Source organism: Protopterus annectens, chromosome 5.part0 (genome assembly GCF_019279795.1).
Source record: "Protopterus annectens isolate FY-2018-M chromosome 5.part0, PAN1.0, whole genome shotgun sequence".
Classification (NCBI taxonomy): domain Eukaryota; kingdom Metazoa; phylum Chordata; order Ceratodontiformes; family Protopteridae; genus Protopterus; species Protopterus annectens.
This window is the reverse complement of record NC_056735.1, coordinates 153,367,069-153,385,357: the sequence shown is the minus strand read 5'-3', so window position 1 is coordinate 153,385,357 and position 18,289 is coordinate 153,367,069. Positions and strand designations below refer to the sequence as shown.

At 37.3% G+C, this 18,289-nt stretch overlaps 1 protein-coding gene across 1 annotated transcript in view; it reads left to right on the top strand.

Annotated features, from left to right (window-relative positions):
• LOC122802524 (inosine-uridine preferring nucleoside hydrolase-like) overlaps positions 1-18,289 on the top strand; it is a 311,465-nt gene that overhangs the window by 117,854 nt on the left and 175,322 nt on the right. The window lies entirely within an intron of this gene.

The window sequence follows — 18,289 nt, the reverse complement described above, 5'->3', positions numbered from 1 at the left end:
TGGAAGCACATAGTACACTCCCTATATATACTAAAGCACATATAGTGTCATGTTTGGCATCCCTTTTACTGTATGTGCAAGTCAGAGAGAGGCGTCATTCCCTGGGTCCTTACCATGTCAGTGTATGTGCTATGCGTTGTCTCTTTGCCAAGGCCTGGGCATACTGGCCATGCCTCCTTCTGCCTACATGGGCAGACTCAGGTAGTTCCTCCTCTGAGTCACTCTGTGCCTATGATGGCCTTGGCAATGGTGGGGGGCTATGTGGCCTCGCCCTGTGCTGTTCCTGCTGCAGCTGTTTCCGCAGGCTCATATTGTGTAGCATGGCACATACTATGAACATTTGTGTACATGTAGCAGGAGAGTACTGCAAGGATCCACTGGATATGTCCAGCCAGATGGACCGTGACTTGAGCATCCCAAACACACACTCTATTATGATTGTGGTTTGTGCGTGTGCCTCATTATGGAGCTCTTGTTTGGGTGTGTGTGCATTTCTGATGGATGTCATTACCCATGGCTCCAGTACACAGCCAGCATCCCCCACTAAGTGGCCATATGGTATGCCCCCACTGGCAAATTATTGGTACAGCTGTGTCATATGCCAGATGTGGGAGTTGTGATAGCTTTCAGAGCTGCCAGCACACACATTCAAGATAATGCCCTGTGCATCGCACACAACCTGGCAGTTGATGGAGGGGAAGCCCTTGCGGTTTATGTAGACCCTACCCCTCTCTTCAGGTGATGCTTTGATGTGTATGTGTGTGCAGTCTATAGCACCCACTACCTCAGGGTATTCTGCTATTTGGTGGAAGAGATGCAGATTGCTGGTCAACGCCTCACGGGTGTTCAAGAAATATATGTGTTCACCGGCAGGTGCTGACATGGCATCCAGGATATCTGTACAGGAGAGTTTACAGACTATAAAGCTATCAATTACAAACTAGGGCAATGAAGCACTTGTCTGCACATTAGCTACTGTGCATGCTAAAATACATGCAGAAAGGACTGACTGTACAACATTCACTTAAAGCACAAGGGCAGAGGTGGTACAATGTTTGGCCAAAATAAATAGTGGGAGGACTGAGTTGACTCCGACTGCCTTTTGGATGAGCCTGCTGTGTGTATACATTAGGGTCGTTTGTAATGAAACTACTGTTAAAAAAATAACAGCTGTATTCAAGATTCAATAGATATCCAATTAAACTACTATAGGATGAAGTGTTTGTTTGTAGCAATTAATTTCCAATGTGAATATCAGGGCCCTGTGATCTGACAAGGGATACAATATTACTGTAAAGTGTTTACATTTGTAGTTAAATTATTGATCATATAAAAGCTATAATTTCTGCCTTGTGCAGCATATTGCATGAGTAACATGTACAGTGTAACAAACCAGGATCAGCTAATTGAGTTAAAATGAAATACATTCATACATTTTTATTGTTTTTGTTGAGCTATGTGTTTATTTTATTTATTGTTACTTATTTATTTTACAGGTAAGTGAGCCGGACAAGTTGGGAACCTTTTCAGTCATGACTTAGTTAAAGGAAATAAAACTGACAGTTGCTAAGTATAGTTATAAAGTAATAACATCAACAAAAGCAATATTAGACAAATTTCGAAAGAACATTATTAACTGGCGTAAACCATTATAGTCATGTTGCTTTACTTATACACATGATCTGTATTTGCTGTTGGTGGCCAATACATGAGTGTGCTGGATCCTTGTTCTAATATATCATTCCCTTTAATGCCTGTGTTTCTCTTTTGGTTTAATTTCTCCAAATGCTTAGGTTTTCATATACCTTGTCAGGCTTGGATCCCATTTCTAAGTAAGGGCATAAGTAAAGTTAATGAAATCAGTTTTGCTTCAGTTTTGGCATTTGATGAGTGTTCTTCTCAGCACCTACAATTTGCCCAGGATTGCCTCTTTTTGTAGCTCATAAGGGGCTACTTTTATTAGTAGCATATTTAGATATGTTTGAAGATAATTTTTTGTTAGCATAGTTGCTCCTACTACAACTAGAGTTATCTGTGCATTCTTATTCCATATTGCTCGAGTTTCTGCTTGCAAGTCTCGATATTTTACAAATATTTCTTTCAGTTAGTAAGACACTGTAGTCACTGGGTGTAGCAATTTCAATAATCAAAGCTATTTCTGTCTTTTTTTCTTGAGTTACAATATTTGGTCTGTTTACTTCTACCTTCTTAGCTGGCATGATCCCACATAATCATTACTTTATCATTTTCAACAATCCTTTGCAGTTCAAGTTTGCAATGTCTCTCAGCTGCCTCTATGTTGTAATGTTTACAATGTCTCCAATGTAACAGCCTTGTCACATTGTTATGTCTTTCAGTATACAAACCTTCAGCCATGAGTGTATGACATCCGTGCAACAAGAAATGTAACTATTTCTAGTTCTGTACTGCAAAACTTACATTTGTCTGTATCTCCTGACATTTGTTATGGATTTGTGAACCATTTGGTATGTAATCCAGTATCTTGGGCTGCCAATACTAGCCTTTCTCTTTTGGTTTACATTCACCTTGCCTGGGCCATTTGCAGAACAACTATTGGTCAGCATGTGGCTCTTCCAACATATCTCTATACTTCTTTCTATAATTCTGATCTTTCCATTTATATTTCTTTTTTTCCTAATCCCAGTCATTCTATTCTTTCTTTTGCTTTTTTGTACTTTCTGTTGCCACCTGTTTTTATCCACATTTGGTTGGATTTCCATGCCTGTTTTTTCATGAAGGCATCTTTTAACCTAAGCAAAGAGGCTGTCTTTGACTTATTTTGTTCATGTGTTAGAACTTTCACTTTGTTTGGATCTGCTGATGTTAATAAATCTGTATGCAATCCCACAATCACTGACCTAGATGTATAGCTGATTTCAAGGAGGCTAGGCAAACACTGGTTGTTGCATATCATTTGTTGGGTATGAAGCAATTCTCTTGCTTTCCTGTCAAGTTTATTCAGCTTTTTTGTGCCCAGTCAGTCAACCCAGAGCTATAAGTTAAAACAGGAAGTGAAAGTTGATTTATAGCTTGAAATTTATTCCTAGATGTCAAAGCAGTTTTCGGTATTAATTTTAGTTTTCTAAAATATTCTCTGCAGAGCTTAGTTTTATTTTTTTCATGTTGTCTCACTGCAGCTTTATCTATTCCAAGATATTTGTACATTCCTTCTTGTTCCAAATATTTTATATCACATTCCACCCCAAGTTTTATATTTTCTCAAGTCTTCAGTTTTTTCTCTTTTAAATGTTACTTTTGCACATTTGTTAATACAAATGATGATCCTACGTCACCTGTGAAGATTTTAATAACTTGTTGCTGCTCTTCCAAGTGTTTATCTGATGAACTTTAGGTCATCTACAAAAAGTCGATGGGATATCCTTTAACTTGATGATTTGGTTGGAGTCCACCTCAATCTATGACCTAGGCTGTTATGTAAATGGCTTAATGGATTGAGAACAAAACAAAACAGTAATGCTGACAAAGAATCATCCTGAAATACTCCATGCAGGATTTTCACATCTTGGAGAGCTATTTGTCCTTTTTTGTGGTTCAACTGCAAAGTGGTTTACCATTTATTTATTGTAACTGCAATACAATTTACCAACATGTGATGGATCTTATATATCTGCAAGCATCCTATAACCCAAGAATGTGGAATACTCTAAAATGCTTTTTTTTTTTAGACTTTGACCATGCCATACTGAGGTTCCTGCTCTTTTTACAGGCCTCCATTATAGCTTTGTTCAACAAAAGATTGTCCTTTGTTCCAAACAGATCTCCTTTATTTCCCCTTTTGTTCTATGGCCATGATTTAATTTTTATCTAAATGACTATATACTGTATCTGCGTCAATTCCTACATATCACTTATATGTTGTTGGGAGACAGGTTATTGGTTGATAGTTTTTAGAGTGATCTGCAGATTCACCTTTAAGTATGAGTATGGGTTTCCCCTTTGATAGCCAGTCCAGAATCATTTCAAGATGTGAATGTAAGTAATCTTTACTCAAGGCTAAATCACAGTGCAAAAATGACAATACCTTGAAAGTTAGGTGCAGCATCTGGACCTCACATTTTCTTAACTTTATCTCTATCTTAGTAGGAGTTGCTTCATTCCAATCCATATCTTCCATATCAGAATCTCTTAATTGTTCCTTTACTTCTTTCATCCACTCAACTTTCTTATCATGCTGAACTGGGTCCTCATACATATTTCTCCAGAATGCATTCATTTCCTCCATTCTTGGTGGTATCTCAGCTAGTTTTCTTATCTAGCTCCCTCTAGAATTTCTTTGGGTCATCTTTCATCCGTTTTTTTTATTTTTGGATCTTTTTTTCATATTTCTGAGTGTATTCTCTGCACTTTTTCAGCTAAAGCAGAGGATTTCAATTTATTGTTGGAGATGGTGTAATTCAAATCCTGATCCATTTTGATGTCATATTTTTGTTCTAGCTCATTCTCTTTTCTAATATTCTTTGATTGATTTCATATTCTATACTCTTCCAATACTAATATTTATTTTCTTAACTGTTTCACAAATGTTTAAAGTTGGTGCTTCCATGGTAGTGGTCGATTTATGCCTTTATCTTTGTTTACTAATTTATGTTTTATTGGTAATACCTTGTCTGGTACTAGTTTTTCTGCATAATGTTGTTGTGTCTTTAATTTTGTTGTATTATGTGGATCTCTCTTTATAGTTCCAAATACTTTATTAATTTAGCTTATTAATTTCTTGACAATCATAGGTTCATAGGTTCATACTAGGCTATCTGCCCGAGGGCATTTACAAGCCTAGCCCATAGTTTTGTGGCTTACGCCACCCCTTTAGTATGGGGAACTATACCCATTATTTTGCTGTGCCTCTGTTGAGCAGTGACACTGAGGTAATCCCTGGGGTATATCTGCGATCTCCCATCCATTGGTCAAGATTTCTCTTGAACAAGGCCAGCGAGGTGCTCTGCCTCACATATACCGGGATTTAATTCCACAGCATAGGGAGTCTTTGGGTGATGAATCTATCCCTCCAGCGTCCTATTAATAGCCGTGTCGAGGTTTAAGTCTCCGCCCTTGTGGCTCTGACGGATCTAGATTTTTTGAGGTGAAGCATATTCATCAAATCTGGGTTTGACATGGCCTTGTATGTTAGGCAAAGGTCACCTCTGAGCAAGCGGTGGCGACTGAATAGAGCTGGAGTTCTTTCAGTCGGGCAGCATAGGACAGATGTTTGAGACCCTTTATCCTTTTGGTGAGGAACTTTTGTGGCCTCTCCAGCTGCTGCAAGTGTCGGGTCAGATACATTCCGAATGGGGCATTGTACTCAATCATTGGTCTGATGAGTGATGAGTATAGGGAGACTATGACCTCCCTTGATCTAGATGAGAATCCCTTCATGATAAGGTGGGCAATGTAGAAGGTCTTCCTAACTACTTTAGCTACATGGGTGTCGAATGACAGACTACTATCAACCTGGGTCCCCAGGTCCCTGATAACTTCTTCTATGCTCAGTGGATTGCCACCTATTTGGTAGCTAGGGGTAACCTTGTTTTTCCCGAAGGGTATGACTATGCATTTTTGGCATTTAACTTTAGGCCATGGCTCTGGCACCAGTTATCCGTTTCTGTGAGACCCTTCTGAAGGATATCTGTGTCAGATGTGTTTTCTACTATGGCGCCCAGTTTGCAGTCATCTGCAAACTTTGTCAGCCATAACCCTCCTGTGTTTGCTTGTACTTGGAAAAGTAGATGCCAAACAAGAGTGGGCCCAGGACTGAGCCCTGTGGTACACCACTTGTGACAGGCTTTGAGTCTGACATGGCGCCAGCAACTCTGACCCTGTGGGTTCTGTCACTCAGCCAGTTTGCAACCCATCTTGTGATGTATGGGTTAACATTTAAGCTGATGAGTTTTTCAATGATACCCGAGTGGGGTATTGTATCGAAGGCCTCGGCCAGAACGAGGTAGGCTGTATGGACTGCCTTTCCCTCATCAATGGCTTTGGTGACTGTTTGAAAAAGTCAACCAAGTTTAGAAGGCATGATCTGCCTTTGACAAAGCCAAACTGGGATGGATCCAAAGTCTGCAAATTCCCTATGTCTTTATTTATGAGGTCCATTATGATCCTCTCCATGGCTTTGCAGATAAGGCTTGTCAAGCTAATGGGCCGGTAATTTCCAGGGTCGGTGGAGGCACCGCCTTTGTGAAGTGGGACCACAGTTGCAGTGCGCCACTCCTGGAGTGCGTATCCAGAGGTAAGACTATGATTAAACAGCTGTCCTAGCTGTGGGTTTAATTCCTCGTTGAGTTCGTGGAGCACACAGCCGGGGACACCATCAGGTCCCATGGATGCTGTGTTTTTTGCTTTGGAGAGAGCAGTTCTCACTTGGGCGTTGGAGATGTTTGGGGGGCTGCAATCGCTTGGTATAGATATCTCTCCTTTTGGGGGAGCACATGTCTTGCAAGGGCACTTTTAGTATTACATATGCCAAAATAGTATAAGTGTTCCCTAATTCTGTCCTTAATCAATGTGTTATTCACCTTGGCAGCCTTCATCTCTCATGCTTATTATTTTATTTAGCCATTTCTGAAAAAAACATCAGGTCTTATCTTAAATTATTTTCTTCCTGATTGAGAGTTTCTTCTATGATTTGACTTTCCTATACTTTATACCTCTGTTTGGAAATATCTTGGCTTTGAAATGACTGTGACATTTTGTTTAGTGAAACATCTTTACTACATAAGCATTCATAGCCGACCTTAGGCATAGGCCAACTAGGCAGCCGCCTAGGGTGCGCTCTAATATGGGTGTTTTTCCAGTAATTTGGATGGTGTAGGTAGACCAGAATTGGGGTACCAGGTGGCGAAGGGGTGGCTCCATGGAGCCTTTTTGCCTAGGGCACCAGTTGACCAAAGGCTGGTCCTGTAAGCATTTAATTCAATTAATGAATAATTTTCTCTACTACTGCACTGCTATACTTCCTCTGTCACTTCTGCAAGCTGTACCTGTTTTAGTTAAAATAATTTCCTATCTTTTAAAAATGGTTTAAGTGAAACTGCATCATTTAAACCAAAGTTCTTATTGGCTTGTAGCTGGATAATCCACCTTTGCCTAGTCTTTTCCATTAAATTTCTAATATCTCCTATCCTTCCATCATTAAATAAAACTTGAATAACTAAAAAAGTAAAGCCATGGTCAGCTCCTGCCTGTAGCACATGTCTTGCAAGGGCACTTTTAGTATTACATATGCCAAAATAGTATAAGTGTTCCCTAATTCTGTCCTTAAGTGCCCTGTTGGTCTTACCAACATAGAATTTGGGGCATTTAGTACACCTTGCTAAATAAACCACATTTTGTATTGTACAATCCACATACTGATTAAACTTATAGACCTTAGAGGTAGTAGGATATATAAGTAAATAAACATTGGATATACAGTTACAAAAATTACAATTCTTACACCTAAAGGTTTCTACTCTCTGTGAAAGTGCCTTAATTCTAGAAATACTTTTTTTGTTACATAAACGCCTTATCATTGATTTAACATTATTATACATAATTGTTGGTCTTGGGCCAGCAACTCGGTACGTAAAAATCTACTTCCAATCATTAGCGGACCGGAGTTCTGCTGTGGCGACCCCTAACTGGGAAAAGCCGAAAGACACAACATACGTAATTGTTGGTCTTACCCCCACTATTCTCCTAATGTTTTCTTCTGCTGTTAAAATATACCAATTACTCTGTATGACATTTAAAATGAGTTTTTTGTCAGATGTAAAGGGCAAATAAATCCTGCATACATCTGAATAAGATTTACTGTATAGATCTACCTGTGCACCAGTCCTATTAGAAATAAGATTTACTGTATAGATCTACCTGTGCACCAGTCCTATTAGAAATAAGATTTACTGTATAGATCTACCTGTGCACCAGTCCTATTAGAAATAAGATTTACTGTATAGATCTACCTGTGCACCAGTCCTATTAGAAATAAGATTTACTGTATAGATCTACCTGTGCACCAGTCCTATTAGAAATAAGATTTACTGTATAGATCTACCTGTGCACCAGTCCTATTAGAAATAAGATTTACTGTATAGATCTACCTGTGCACCAGTCCTATTAGAAAAAAACGGTTTACCTTTTTTATTTGTCTCTTCCCCAACTACCCTGAAAGTATGTTCACATTCAACAGGGCGCTTAAGGATAGAATTTTGGTTTAAATGATGCTGGTTCATTTAAACCATTTTTAAAATCTAGGAATTTTTTTCATTAGTTATAATATTATCTATTTGGTTATTTGATATTTTGAGTTAGTTTTAATTATTTCAGTATTTTGTTTTCCAGATAGGTATGCAATATTATCTTTATAAGTTGTTATGTTTAGTCATTTTATTATTTTTGCTTTTAATTGTGCTTGAGTTATACTGGTTTGTAGCTGATATGCACTCAGCGAGCTTGTTCTCGCGAGATATGTACTTACTTATTGTTTATACACTCAGCCATTTTCAGTGTCTTTAATGGATATGATCCCACTTAGGTTTGATTCAATTTTATATATTATCATTCTTGGGTAAGTGTTATATAATATATATATTTTAGATGCTAGATTTGTGTTCAATAAGATTTGTATATTAGATGATGTGAGTTCATTCTTGCGGCAATTATTTGTTTAGTTAGTTGTTGTTATGTGATCTTTTACTCTTGTTTTAGGTTTATATTTTTTGATTAGCTGCAATCTATGCTTGGATAAGCATGCAGATCAAATGGCCCAAATTTTGTGATGGTTGTGGTCATTATGTACTAGGTTAATCGCTAAATAATGTCAGTTTAGCAATTACATTTTCATTCATTTTAGATGTATATTCGCTACTGTGCTAACACATTATATGATCTATGATAGGTGATTTAAATGATTTTAATAAACAATGTTTTAGCATACAGGTAGGGTTGATTGACAGGTGACTATATACAAACACTGATTGAGTTTCAGCAGTTTTTGTGAATGCACTATTTCCTATGATATATCACTTTGGAAAGGTGGCCTTGTCATGACATCTACTAATGCTGATTAATTAACTAGTTGATTAGTGCTATATTTAAGTATGGATTGTGTATCATTGTATTAAAGTCTGATTAAGCATGGTTGATCCATGCAAAAGCACTCACTCTTGTTACTTTTATTTAATAAAACGTTTGCCTATTGCCTGCCATGTTTGTCGCTTCTGCGTTTATTCTATTGAATTTCTTAAAGATATTAACAAAAGTATTTCATGGCTTACCTTTATATTAAGTGACATCAAGACTAAGATACAGTTTTTGGATCTTAAAATTGAAATTATCCCTCTAGAAAAAATGGTTTGCCAGTTGGATACATAGAAAAGAAACATTTATCAACAACTACTCGCATTTTAAAAGCGGTCACCCAAGGTTCATGAAACTCAATATTTTCCAGGGGCAGGAAATAGGAATTAGTCATGTTACTAGTGATGGTTGTACTTTTCTGGAATAGATTTCTTGGTTGATTGATATGTTTATTAACAGGGGTATCTGATAGAAGATCTTAATACCATCAGTAAGGAAATTATCCAAAAATGATGGACAAAGTTTTTCCCTATTACAGTTAAAGGGGTAGTAACTAAGGCCATTGATGACACAATTCAAATAATGGATTTCTGATTAACGATAAGACCTCTGCTTTTCCAGTATCCATGACTATTAGTATAGCTATCAAAGGAATTATTACAACTAACTGGAAAATTGTTACAAGGAATTCTGAGCTGGTTAAAGTGATCAGAGAGGTACCACAATTTCTATTTAAAAAGTGGCAAATTTAAAACGGCTCTTTGAAAGAAATGTAGGATAAGAAGGAAAAAAATGTATGTAACAGAGTAGGACAATTTGTCTGCACTAACTGCAAAAAATGCAGCTATATTACTAATACTAATACTGTTTATTTTGAACATCTTGAATTCAATGTGCAAGCTAGAAACATATATAACTGTCAAAGCAGGTGTGTAGAGTACATTGCTTTATGCAGCACCTGTCCACAATTTTATACAGGAAAGTGGGTAAGGAATTTAAGATTATGTATATGAGAACACATTAAGACCATTAAGGATCACAACCTTACCAATGTTTCAGCAAAACATTCCTGTGGATGTCCGGGTTTTCGTAAATTTAATTTTTTTTAAACTTGAGCAGGTTAATGATATTTCATTTGTCAGTACTTGTAATAACATTTTAGAAGTCATGGAAATTAAATGGCAAATCCTGCCAAGAGCTGATAGGTGCTCTTGGCGGAAAGGAATTTTAAATGTTAAAAGTCTATTAAAATTAAAATGGTTCAATAAGATCCATTGTTGAAAAAATGTGTGTAACTAATCATTTTGCAAAGTTATTTTATGAGGTTAGGTAATAAATTAAAAAAACGCAAATGGTATGTACAACTTTAAAGTTTTTTAACCAAGACTTTGAATGAACTGACGTTGTATGGATGTTTGAATTTCATTGGTTACTTGTGCTGTGACATATTTATAGTGGGATTTTTAACTCTCAATGTGTTCACAATTGATATTTTTGATGTAGTTCCATGACTAATTGAAAAGGAACGAAAGTGCTCAATAACGTGCATCTGTTTATTTTTTACATTTTAACACTGCTTTAGAGTTTTATTGTCGAGTTTTGAGTTTATCAACAAGGTAGTGTTATTGTTTGTTATCGGTTCCTTGTTTGGAGGTTGTTGTTTTCTCATATATGTATATGTATGTGTGTGTGTGTATATATATATATATATATATATATATATGTATGTATATATACAACAAAAAACTAACCAAGCTAGAGTTTTAATTGCATGATACTTTAAACCTCCTGGAATAGCGGCCCATGGGATATATGCAAATGACACCTTATGGATATCGAGTATTTCCGCTATATGGCTTCTGAATGCCCATGAATTTTTCCTTTTTCCTTTTATGGACAAATTGAGGCCAACAAATACAAATGCCACTAGCTGTGGGCATGCACATGTCACCAGGATAGCATAAAGGGACTGTTTAGTTACACTGTAGAAACACAGGGTCTTTAAACCCAGCTAACGTCCATAACCATTAACTAAAACAAAAAGTAAAAAGGTCAAATAGATAAATCCAATTAGTAAAAAGCTACAAGAAAAACCTAGGCAAGTGAAAGTTTTCACTGCGTGATACCTTAAACCTCCTGGAATAGAGACCCATGGGATTATATGCAAATGACACCTTAAGGACATCAAGTGTTTCAACTATATGGCTTCTGAATGCCCATGACTTTTTCCTTTTTCATTTTTGAGTCTTTATGGACAGATTCAGGCCAACAAAGTCAAATGCCACTGACTGTGGACAAAAGTTCATAGGTTTTACTAGGTTAACAACCACAAGGGCCTTTTTAAGCCTAGCCATGCATCCAAAATTTCTGACAAGTTCTGATACCCTTGATAAGTCTAAGCATGGGCCTGGGGGATGAACCATTTACAGGTTACCTGTTTGCATTAGAGACATAGGTGCCAAACCAGGGCTGAATTTTCAGTTTCCCATCCAATTGTCCAAGTTGCACTTGAATTGCATTAGGAAGGAACTCTGCTTCACATGGATGGAGAGCCTGTTCCATAAACATGCATGTTTTGGCCTTCTTATGACCTCATCATTACAGCATAAGCAGACTGTTTGGCTATACTCTAGAAACACAGGGTCACACACACACACACACACACACACACACACACACACACACACACACACACACACACACGAATGCACGCATGCACACACACACACACACACACACACACACACACACACACACACACACACACACACACACACACACACACACACATTGATATAGTCAGAAATACCAAATTACTAAACCATAGCCATGCATTTAATTGAAAACAAACATTACTTACACAACCAGAGAGCTTTTCTCAGCAAACTGTGATGCTGATAGGAAGTAACACCACTCCTACCTGTCAAAAAATGTATATGCTTTGAAATTAATATATATATCTGAATGTAGCAAAAAATTAGCAAGCAGTACTTTATCAAGACCAACATTAATCAATACCCACAGAAAAGACATGCTGTTAGCCTCTGTTCTTACAGAAATAATCTAATAAATGACTGTGAGACACTTCTGAAATGTTTATTGTAGCTAGGCTCCAAAATGTTTGAAACAAATTCTCTCAAAGCATACTATTTTTCAGCTATCATGTGAATGTGTATGATGAAAATGTTAAAAGTATATGATCAAAAGATTCATTTTGTAGAAACGTTCCTTTTTCTTCCCAAGATTTCAGTTGATCCAAGTTAAGAGGTCCATCCAGAAAGTTTATAAAAACTGGAGTGTCAAAGATTTCACCTGGCAACAGTTATTTATAGCACACAATGGGAACTGAAACATAAGGAGCACAACAGACAATTACACTGCTTGGGCGTGCATGACCCATCCCACAGTGACACTATATTTCATTGACTGCTGAGGACCATACGTAATTATTGGCAAAATATTCACCAGTAATTTGATGCTTTATTAATGCAATATCAAACCTCTATGCTGTGCTTGAGCACATCTGTCAAACAACAGGTTCTGGCCAGTATAAATTTCATATATTTAGTGTACGAGTCTTGTTTTCTTTGTTGATAGCATCTACAAAACATATGTAACATTGATGCAGCACTCAAGTGCAAGACTGTGCCTTTCATCAGGATTTCAAACAATGACATTTTTTATTGTATGTTTCATTCATTTATGTAGCTACTGAGGGCATTTCTACTTTGTAATTTGTGGGCTTTTAAGGCAGAAATTGTGTGACTGATGCTTTAAGGAATATGGGAAGAATGCCATACTATATTTTGTCACATCTTATCTTAGCTGGGGTGCCTTCTGTACGCAGTCTGCACGTCCTCCCTGTGTTTGTGTGGGTTTCCTCCAGGTGCTCTGTTTTCCTCCCACATTCCCAAGACATGCTGCAGGTGGACTGGACATTCCAAATTGGCCCTACGTGTGATTGTGCACATTTGTGTGCCTTCTGTAGAATGTTGGGCGCCGGGCTGGCCACTCGACACCGTAAAACTCTACTGCCACTTGTTCTGTGGATCGATAATTCTCTGTGGTGACCCCTAACGGGAGTAGCCAAAAGGAGAAGAAGAAGATCTTCAGTACACCTTTAAAATAATTGACTCCAGAAACTTTGCATGCTGTTAAGTAGCTCAGTGAAGTAGATGGCAACTATTTTCTTTAGAGGTGTCAGAATCAAGTTTGACTTAGGGGTAATTCTTGCTGTTTTAAAGTAATGTGGTAATTACTGCTATGATCTAGGAAGAACAGGTAGTTGCTAAACTGTTGGAAATAAAAATGAATCCAGTTTCACTTTTTTGTTTCTAGAGGGTAATATTTTTGTAGTGCATGCAGTGCACTGATTATGCTCCGATATTCGGAAAAAAGACAAACCAGCTAAGTGCAAGAGTGGCGGTATGACTCAGTCTTAACAAATGTTAGTCACCCTTGCTGAAGTTGTTAAGGTTAGATCTAGTGCTCAGCAGTAAAATCTGCCTATGCTGGCCAACAAATGACAACAACAGAACACAATATTCATTTCTACCTGCTGTCAGTACTGGTAACTTGTCCCTAAGTTCCTCTAATGGAAGTTGATAGAAGAACAGGATTTGTGGTACCATGTATTTTCTGAAGGATACAAACTTTGAAACTCCAATGTATGTCATCATTTAGTGACTTTAATCCTCAGTGGTTTGTCTGAAAACCACAGATTTTATGAGGAACAAACCCAAAATATGAAGCAATAATCTGGATGTTCTGTGAAAATCTGGACGGTTGAGAGGCAAAGTGAGTGAAAATGTGATGCACAGCATTGCACTGCCTTTCTGACAACCTTCACCAAGTTTTTATGGCTTTGAAAGCCAGAAAAACACTTGAAGATTTTTTGTCCCTGTAACTTGTAGTACATGGAGCAAATAAAGCTCCATGCACTACAAGGAATTATGATTGCATCACCAATCATAACTCCTTATTATGTGCTCTTGACATGGATGCCTAGATTCACTGCTATGTCTCAAACTCATAATAAGCAGGTTATGATCAGTGACAAGATCATAATCCCCTATGTTATTATAATTGCATGACAAGTCTTTATTATTTTTTTTCACGTGATCTTGTTCTTACTATAGATTAGAATGACAAAGTTTTCCAGATTTGCATCAGCACCCATTTAAAATAATTTGCACCAGAAGTTGTACATGCCAAGGAGTAACTCGCCTAAACAGCTGGCAAGTAGTTTGTCGGGAAGTGTCAGCATCATTTTTGGATTATTGAATGATTCTGATTCTTGCTGTTTTTAACTATTGCCGTAACTATCATTCTAGTCTAGAAGGACCAGTTAATCGTCAAACTATCACAAATAAACATTATTCTAATTCATTTCAGTTTTTTATGTTGCTACAAGATAATATGTTGTTCTTATGATTGCACGGCAAGTCCTTTTCATTTTTCAAGGAACCTGGTTACTAAACAGTGATGGTTACTTACAGTAATCAGACATAACTAGTTTTTTTCAATCAAAAAAACAGCTGACAAATTGAGTTACACCTAGGGTTACCACCTGTCCCACTTTGCGAGGGACAGTCCCTCTATGGGCAGTTGTGTCCTGCAAAAAAATTGTAAAAATGGCCAATTATCCTGAGATTTTAGGGCAAAATTATTTCCTATATTTATGTAATAGTTTTATAAAACAGTTATTCTGCATCTGAAACACCTAAATGCTATCAAAAACAGAATAAGCAACTAAATGCTATAAGAATAAGCTTTTATTTAGGCAAAAAAGTGAAGTTCTGTCTTTTGTACTGGTCGTGGGTATGTTTTGGCCTGCAAAATCTGATGTTTGTACCACAATTGTCCCACTTTGGGCATCTGAAAAGGTGGCAACCCTAGTTACACATGCATAGTGTGAGCAACTATTAATTTTGAGCTTTTGCACCTTCTAACAAATTCAGTGGTGAAAACCAGGCACATACATCTGTACTAGGCATGCCAGCTGTCCTGCAGCATTAGCTATATTATAAGTACACTTTAGAGACTGAACTCCCACAGGCTCAGCAGTCTTATCACAGAAAACAAATCCTCCTTTTTCTTGGAGTTGAGGTTTTTTTTTCATTTTCCTGCATCTGAGCAAAACAGTTTTGATAGGACAACACATAAGCTAAATAGTTATGAGCTCTCACTGCTAAAGTACTAAAGGTATGAACACTTTTACTATGCGTTTCTGACAAGCTTCATTCCTTGATAAAAGGCAAATATCTGGAGACATCAAATAAGTACTGGGAACCTCATAAACTACCAAACTGCCAAAGTAGCAGAATTTAACTTTAGGTGGCTTTGCTTATTAAATGTGTGTGTGTGTGTGTGTGTGTGTGTGTGTGTGTGTGTGTGTGTGTGTGTGTGTATATATATATATATATATATATATATATATATATATATATATATATATATACAGAAATAAGCAATTCTCACCAAAGCAGCAAAGATTTCAATAGCAAATTCCCACCTTATCTCCACCCTACTTTATGCCTCTCCAATATATACCAACCTAAGGCAATGTGATCTAAACAAGCTAGAGACTAGCTACAACAAATTCGCCAAATTCGCCACGGGGCATCCTACCATAGTCACCACTGTCTCTCACTTGCTGAACTGGGCTGGCTTGAACTCCCTCACCTCCTTTGGTGGTATCAACTCTCACTTGCCCACAAACTAGTAAACCATCCACTAAATGTCCCATCCCTCTAGAATCTACTCCAACCCTATCGCACCACCAGACCACTAAGATCCAGCAACAAAAATCACTTGCAGATCACTAAAGCCAATAACTCTGCTGGTGAAGCACTATTCTCTTGCGCCATAGCCAAATTATGGAACTCACTCCCACCCACAATTACCTCTGTACCATCATGCACCCACTTCAAAACTTTACTAAAAGCGCACCTAAAAACACGCTGGCTATGCCCTTGCAACTCCACTCTAATATCATCCACCCCATCCAACCACTACCTTTCTTTCCACTCCACTAACTACCTTGATTATAGCAAGCTCAGATGCTCATAAGCCTAGTATTTATTATACAGCAGGAACTTCTCATTGTAACATTTGTTAATGTCTGTTATGTCCTTCACAGATAAAGATTCTAGTTGTCTACTGATGTACTATGTTCTTCATCTGTAAATATGTTGTAAGTAATTGCTATGTTAAATTGTTAATCGCTATGTAATCCAATGTAACTGCTGTCTGTTTATTTTACTGTGGAGCTTTTCTCCCCGGGCCTCCGCTGAAAATGGACCTATGTCCAGTCGGACACTCCCGGTCAACAAATTTAAATAAAATAAATATATATATAAAATCAGTTGATCTATGGATTGGTGACTGATAAGCAGATCCTTTAAACACTTCTTCTGTTACTTTTGGAGAACGTTTTTAAATGGTAACAGTTGTCCCCATATATTATGAGAAAATCCTTTTTTGGTAGAATAAATGTCTCTAATATTCTCCAATGCTACTAATTGCTTTGTTAAAAGGGGAAAGACAAGAAGTTCATGATGAGTCTGAATAATCAGAAATAATAAACTAAAGAGAGAAGTACTGAACTTTAAAACTGCACTCAAACTTTATTAGAAGATAAAGAAGGGCTCCTTTCTCTCACATGTACTGATATAGGTGCTAAATGTTCAAGTTTTAACCTCAGCTTTCATTGCTACAGATGAAAATGCCTCTTGATTTTAAATTTAAGCAACAATGTTGACTGATGTTCCCTTAGCAGTATTAGACTGAGTTTGATTCCCTGATTTTGAGAATCAACACAAAAGATATTCCACACAGATGCTGAAAGCATAGGAGGAGAAGTCTTGGAATTTCTGGGAAATTATGCATCATTATTTTAACTTTCTCCATTTTGCTAGGTTCTTCTGATAACTTTCTTTTAAGATCTGCTTGGAATCTCTATAGTGTTCATGGCTTTACACACTGAGATCTAAGCCCACGCAAAAAAAAAAAATGCATCGAGATTGTGATTGACAGGTTTTGGAGGATATTTGCCTTTGACATTTACACTTGTTTATTTGATGTAGCCTTTATAACATAAACAGCGAATACATAGAGAAACTTAAAAAATAAATAAACAAACAAGAATGACAACAAAAGATACCCTAAAGTTTAACAAACGTAGAATTTCACTGTCAAGTATTTCTGCTGACAAGTGGGACATGGTGAAAACAACTGTAGAAAATATGCACTGGAGCCATATGCCTATGTCAGCACATTCTAGCAAAATATATGAGATGGTACCTGGCTACAGCCACTGCATTTGCAGTTTCTGGCTGAGAGGTAATACAGGTAAGGGAAGACTAAAACAAATTATATTAGTCACTATTACTCTAACTCCCTGAATAAGATTACAGGATAACTAAGTGGATTAAGAGGGCCTACCTGAATGTAACAAAACTCATTCAATTGAATTCCAGCTTGCCAACACTATGGTACTGAAGTTATACCACACTGATTGTAGAATAGTATGGATTATTGCCACACTCAAATTAAACATACAGATTTCCTGGTGTACCAAAAGAATAAGATCTGAAGCATTTGTTTAATTTTTACAGGGTGGCATCTTTCCTACACCCAAACACCTCTTGAACTTAAGTAAGACAGCAAAAAGGTCGCATAATCACACAGCCTTTAGGAACAGGGCATGCAAGTATTCCCTCTCTGCTTGATAAGTGCTATATTTGAATTGTTATAATTACATTTGGGGTGCGAGAATACAAGAGGGACTTGTTTCCTTAAAAAAATGCATTGGCATGATCACAGTTTTGTTCCTTTCTTCTAAGTTTCATTTTCCATAAATTTAGTTTTCCAAATCTGCTACTAGCCATAGCCGCCCTTAGGGATAGGCTAGCTAGGCAGCTGCCTCAGGCACCTCTCTAGCAGGGGGCACTTTTTTCAGTATTTATTTGTTTATTCTTTGTAGAAAAGAAATGGCTTCTTTGAATATGTTGAATGGATATACAAATAAAATGAAGAGTAAGACAAACTGTGAGCAAAAGGAACAAAAAAAATATGGATGGTGTAGGTAGACCAGAATGGGGTCACAGGGTGACGGACGGTGCTGTGATGCCCTTTTGCCTAGGGCACTAGTTGTCCAAAGGCCAGTCCTGCTATGAATATTGCA